This window comes from Bufo bufo, chromosome 1, assembly GCF_905171765.1.
Source record: "Bufo bufo chromosome 1, aBufBuf1.1, whole genome shotgun sequence".
Taxonomy (NCBI): domain Eukaryota; kingdom Metazoa; phylum Chordata; class Amphibia; order Anura; family Bufonidae; genus Bufo; species Bufo bufo.
The window spans coordinates 819,157,153-819,163,152 of NC_053389.1; positions in this window are offsets into that span (position 1 = coordinate 819,157,153).

The following is a 6,000-nucleotide window of genomic DNA, read 5'->3' on the forward strand; positions in this document are numbered from 1 at the left end:
GATGGCAAAGGCAAAAAAACTCTCCCTTTTTGAACGTGGTCGGGTTTTTGAACTGCATAAGCAGGGTCTCTCACAGCGTGCCATCGCTGTTGAGGTGGGACGCAGTAAGACAGTCATTTGGAATTTCTTAAATGATCCTGAGGGTTATGGAACAAAAAAGTCAAGTGGAAGACCCAAAAAAATGTCACCAGCACTGAGCCGGAAGATCCAATTGGCTGTCCGTCAAGACACTGGACGATCCTCGACCCAAATTAAGGCCCTTACTGGTGCTGACTGCAGCCCCATAACCATCAGACGGCTTCTGAGACTCAAAAACAAAAAACGTCTTCAAAGACCTCATCTCCTTGAACGCCACAGAACTGCTCGTTTGGACTATGCAAGAGAGCACCAAACATGGGACATTCAAAGGTGGATGAAAGTTTTTTTCTCTGATGAGAAAAAATGTAACCTTGATGGTCCTGATGGTTTCCAACATTACTGGCATGACAAGTAGATCCCACCTGAGATGTTTTCTACGCGCTACAGTGGAGGGGGCGCCATAATGGTCTGGGGTGCTTTTTCCTTCAGTGGAACAATGGAGCTTCAGGAAGTACAGGGGCGTCAAACGGCCGCTGGCTATGTCCAGATGTTGCAGAGAGCATTCCTCATTACTGAGGGCCCTTGTCTGTGTAGTAACGACTGGGTTTTTCAACAGGACAACACTACAGTACACAATGCCCGCAGGACAAGGGACTTCTTCCAGGAGAATAACATCACTCTTTTGGCCCATCCTGCGTGTTCCCCTGATCTAAATCCAATTGAGAACCTTTGGGGATGGATGGCAAGGGAAGTTTACAAAAATGGACAGCAGTTCCAGACAGTAGATGGCCTTCGTGCGGCCGTCTTCACCACTTGGAGAAATGTTTCCACTCACCTCATGGAAACGCTTGCATCAAGCATGCCGAAACAAATTTTTGAAGTGATCAACAATAACGGCGGAGCTACTCATTACTGAGTTCATGTTTGGAAGTTGGATTTCTGTTTTGGGGGGGGGTTTAGTTTTTTTTTTGGAGGTGTGGTCCTAATTCCTAAACTTTTGATCAGCTGAAAAACAGCCTGTTTCAGTTTTTTCGTTGTTTTCATTAAATTGAATGCTCAAAAAATGTTTTGTCTCACTTCCATTTATTCTTGTTGCATGTTGAAGCTCTACTTGGAACCTTGTTAAGATCCAGCCATGCTAAATAGGATTTTTTGCCATTTTTCAAGTGGTCTTAAACTTTTGATCAGGACTGTATAACTTAACCACACAATGGCTAATAAGCCCTTTTTACCCACTAATTCAAGCCCAAAAATGCTTTAGAACATATAACTGCAACGCACAAGGGCAAGTAAGCTATAGAAATATATCCTTGTAATAAACACTATTAATGGCTGTATAAAACAGCACTTACACCTCAATAATAAGAACGGTTTGCTGGAATTACAGAGCTGTATAATGGCAATTTGGATCCCCAGTCAGTGCAGCAAGGTGTAATAGGATTGTTCCTATTACCCAGACTGTAACCACCCCTACTGAACCCTGTTCTATATAAATGATGTGTAATGATTCCTCCCCTATCCTTTCACTACACCTTGAATAATTTTTCCCTGAACTTGTAAATCTTCTTTTAGCACAATAAAGTTTTTCCTAGCACTGTCCCGAGCGCCTGCTGACATCCCTCCCTGCACTAAGTACACTGGAAAATGGCAGAATTGAGGATGGCTGAGGCTATTGATAGGGCTGTGGCATCTGTCATGATCAGTGTGGGGGGGAAACTCCACACTGAACACAGGAGGGAAGGGGAACAGTAACAGGGCCTGGAAACTAGGGAAGAAACAGGTCACCTCCTAGACAACCCTAATCTGGGCCCTGACTACCTATCAATATGAATAGACCTTGAAGGTAGGAATATTCATAAGCAGTATACCTAGGCCCTGATTTCCCTATAAGGCCCTGGAATAAGTATAGAACCAGAGACAACCCATTCCTCCCCAGATGGACGAATGGAAGTCTCTGTCTCAGGCCAAGATACAACAACAGGGAATATAACAAATACAAACAAATGTGATACTTAACTTCTGTAGAGATGGAAGAACAGGAACACCAGAGAGGATCTCACCCCAGCTCAGCCAAACCCAAATGAAGCTATCAACCGCATAGTCAGAAGGGTGGGGTGAGACTATAAAGGGTAGAAGTGATGATCACTGAGCAACAGCTGAGAAAAGGGAAGTGGTCATTAACCCTATCAACACTGAATCAAGAGAAATCAAGGAAGCTGTTAGATTCCTCCATGCTCAGCCAATCTCCTTGATTTCCTGACATCAGTCACCTGAGGGACCGTGACAACATCACAGGGCAGTCTGGCTGTGGATTGACTGCATGCATGGCATTATGTGTGATCCCACATTCCCAGAGTTTCTTGCTCCATGTCCTCCCAGGTGCAGCAGCCATTTTACGAAAAAATGCAATTCGTTACCACGAAGTGTGAGGAAATACGGATTCAGTTCAAATCTAATTCCACTTCGTCAACTTCGATTCGCTCATCTCTACATAGAACATTTAGTTGGGTTCCAGAGGGTGTATTTAGCTGATTGTATCCACCCCACAAACCTTTTAGTCAAAGTGAGACAATCCCCCATGTTGACCACAACATCTTAGTTGCACTTACAGCAGCTCCACAATGTCACAACTCTGTAATCAAGTCCCCATATCGCAGGACAGTGTACTGCAGGCGAAGATATCAGAGGAGGTAATGTAGGTCATTTCCAAATTTTCATTTGAATATTATATAATTACATGAAACCCCAATGCAAGGTGGAGGACAAGTCTTCTAATGAGGGCACTTAATTGTCAATTCCAAATGTTTGTTGTTTGCAGAAGATGCTGATAGGCGCATGGTATAAAGAAGGTTTTCCCTTCACATAGCAATATACAACATACATGGAGCAGAGAACATTCTTTATTAATAAAAATTCTCATCATACAGGAAAAGGGAGCCTGCCCCTACTGAGGTGCAACCTATATGACACGAGTCTCTTTACTTTGTTTACCTTTTTCCAAACAGCAAGGACTTGTGAGACACAAGCCATGGTATGCTGTAGTACCATCATTGCACAATAGAATGAGAAACCAAAACCTCAAAAATCACAACATTAAATATAGGCATAAGCGAACCTGGACCGCAGCACAGCCAATCAACAAGTGTTTAAGCTATGGGCACTTGGAAGCCATAACAGTTGTTCTGTCTTCATACACGTTCACACAGTGTGCAGTCTGACATTCAGCATAAACCATTCCTGTCTTCCAAGTAAGAGGACTGTTCTTTGTAGTCTAACTTCTTTATTGGTTTACTGGTCGTACATATGTGAGTGATTGATTATATACAATTGGTTGATTGATTGATAAATCAGGACTGTTTGGTAAAACAAAAATACAAATAACATGTATTAAGCATGGATAGCATGTACTATAACATTTGCATTGACAGTGAAAGCACATGGTAAAATGGCTGCCTATTAGGGTTGAGTGAACCCGAATCGTAAAGTTCAGGTTCTTACCGAACTTTAGGATTTTTGGACCCCGGACCCGAATCCGAACATTTCAGTAAAAGTTCGGGTTCGGTGTTCGGCGATTTCTTAGCGCTTTTTGAAAGGCTGCAGAGCAGCCAATCAATAGAGATGTCCCGAACTATTCGCCGGCGAATAGTTCCCGGCGAACATGGCTTGTTCGCATTCGCCGCGGTATAAGTAGAAAGTGCCTTAAATGTTACCGAATTACCGCAAGTCGGAAAGGATGCAGCAGTTCCAAAATAAATTAAAAAGTATGCTTTACACAGCGTATAAGGGGGATGTCACAGCACAACGGAAATCTAACAGGGGAAGAGGTGAAAGTAATCCTCCTCCTACCACAACCACGCCGGCAAGGACAGGACGCTTTACAGACGTCTTGTTGATGGAGGACATGCGGACCTTTTTAAGTCCTACGCATCGCCTCAGCCCTTCGGGGTCCACCCTCAGAGAACGACTCGACCGACAGGTATCAGACTACCTCGCCTTAACTGCAGATATCGACACTCTGAGGAGCGATGGACCCCTTGACTACTGGGTGTGCAGGCTTGACCTGTGGCCTGAGCTATCCCAATTTGCAATAGAACGTCTGGCCTGCCCCGCTTCAAGTGTCCTGTCAGAAAGGACCTTCAGTGCAGCAGGAGGTAATGTCACTGAGAAGAGAAGTCACCTAGGTCAAAAAAGTCTAGATTACCTCACCTTTATTAAGATGAATGAGGCATGGATCCCGAAGGGACTGACAGTGGGTGATACATTCGACTAAAAAAGGCCTGATGAGATGAGCTGCCTTGGGCTAAAAATGGTCCCCACGCTGCTATATTTTATCTCTGAATGTCGGATGACTTGCTTGACTTATCCGCCACCAACTAGGATTCAAGCCGCAATGTTTTAGGGCACTTTAGGGCACTTTCTGCCTGGGAAACATCAATTTTTCTAGTCTCTGGTGCTGCACTGTGGCTGCAAAAACAAAACAAAAAAAAGGCACATACATGTGTCAATTCCCCTTTGTGATCGTTACCTTGTTGTGGTGAAGGGGCTTGCGTATCACAATGAAGCGACCACCTCTATGAGTGTGTTGGCAATGGCAATGTTGGCACACCCCAGGCTGGATAATTTTGCATAGAAAAAACATAAATTTTCTTTGTGATCATCTAAGGTGATCATTAAAGCCTACTAGGCCAACAATGGGCCCACACTGCAGAATCATTGTTTTCTGGGTCACTTAACTGTCACTGAACTACCTCAGCACGACCATAGGCTTTTTCAATCTCCTGGTTCATCTCTTTCCATCTCCTGGTTCCTAAAATCTATTCCATATACACGTCCCCTGATAGGGGACGTAACAGTGATTAAACTGATAGGAATAGTACTACTTAACACACCACTCCTATCTGGTGGCACAGTAGATTGCACGCGCAGTGCCCCAAATTGGAAGTAGGAGGACCGACCAAGCATCTTTTTCCATCTCCTGGTTCCTAAAATCTATTCCATACACGTCCCCTTACAGGCGACGTAACAGGGATTAAACTGATAGGAATAGTACTACTTAACACACCTTATAATAACGCAGAGAGAGGCTACGCAGAGAAAGGATTTTGAAAAAGAGGAGTCAGAGGAGGAAGGTGGCTTTGAGGAGGTGGAAGACCAAACACAGCAGGCGTCCCAGGGGGCTTGTTGTCCCCTTTCGGGGACCCTTTGTGTTGTACGTGGCTGGGTGGAGGAAGAGACCTTCAATGACATCAGTGAGGACAAGGAACGGGACATGGCTAGCTTGGTATCCAACCTTGTGCAAATGGGGAGTTTGCGGTTGTTTGCGGTGCTTTCTTAGTTCTCAATATTATTGCAGTATTTCAAGCTTGTATTTCACAGTGACAAATGCAGCAAAGGCCGCAAATTTAGTATCTTGTCCAAAATGGGTGTTTTTTAATAACAGAATATAATTGCACAATCTAACGCTTGTATTTCACTGTGACAAATGCAGCAAAGGCCACAAATTTATTGACATGCCCAAAATGTGTGTTTTTTTAATAACAGAATATAACAGCAGTATCTAACGCTTGTATTTTACTGTGACAAATGCAGCAAAGGCCCCAGATTTAGGGTATTGCCAAAAATAGGTGTTTTTTTTTGTTTAAACCCAGAATATTATTGCATTATTTCAAGCTTGTATTTCACTGTGACAAATGCAGCAAAGGCCGCAAATTTTGTATCTTGTCCAAAATGGGTGTTTTTTTAATAACAGAATATAACAGCAGTATCTAACGCTTGTATGTCACTGCCACAAATGCAGCAAAGGCTACAAATTTATTAACATGCCCAAAATGGGTGTTTTTCTAAATAACAGAATATAACAGCAGTATCTGACGCTTGTATTTCACTGTGACAAATGCAGCAAAGGCCCCAGATGTAGGGTAT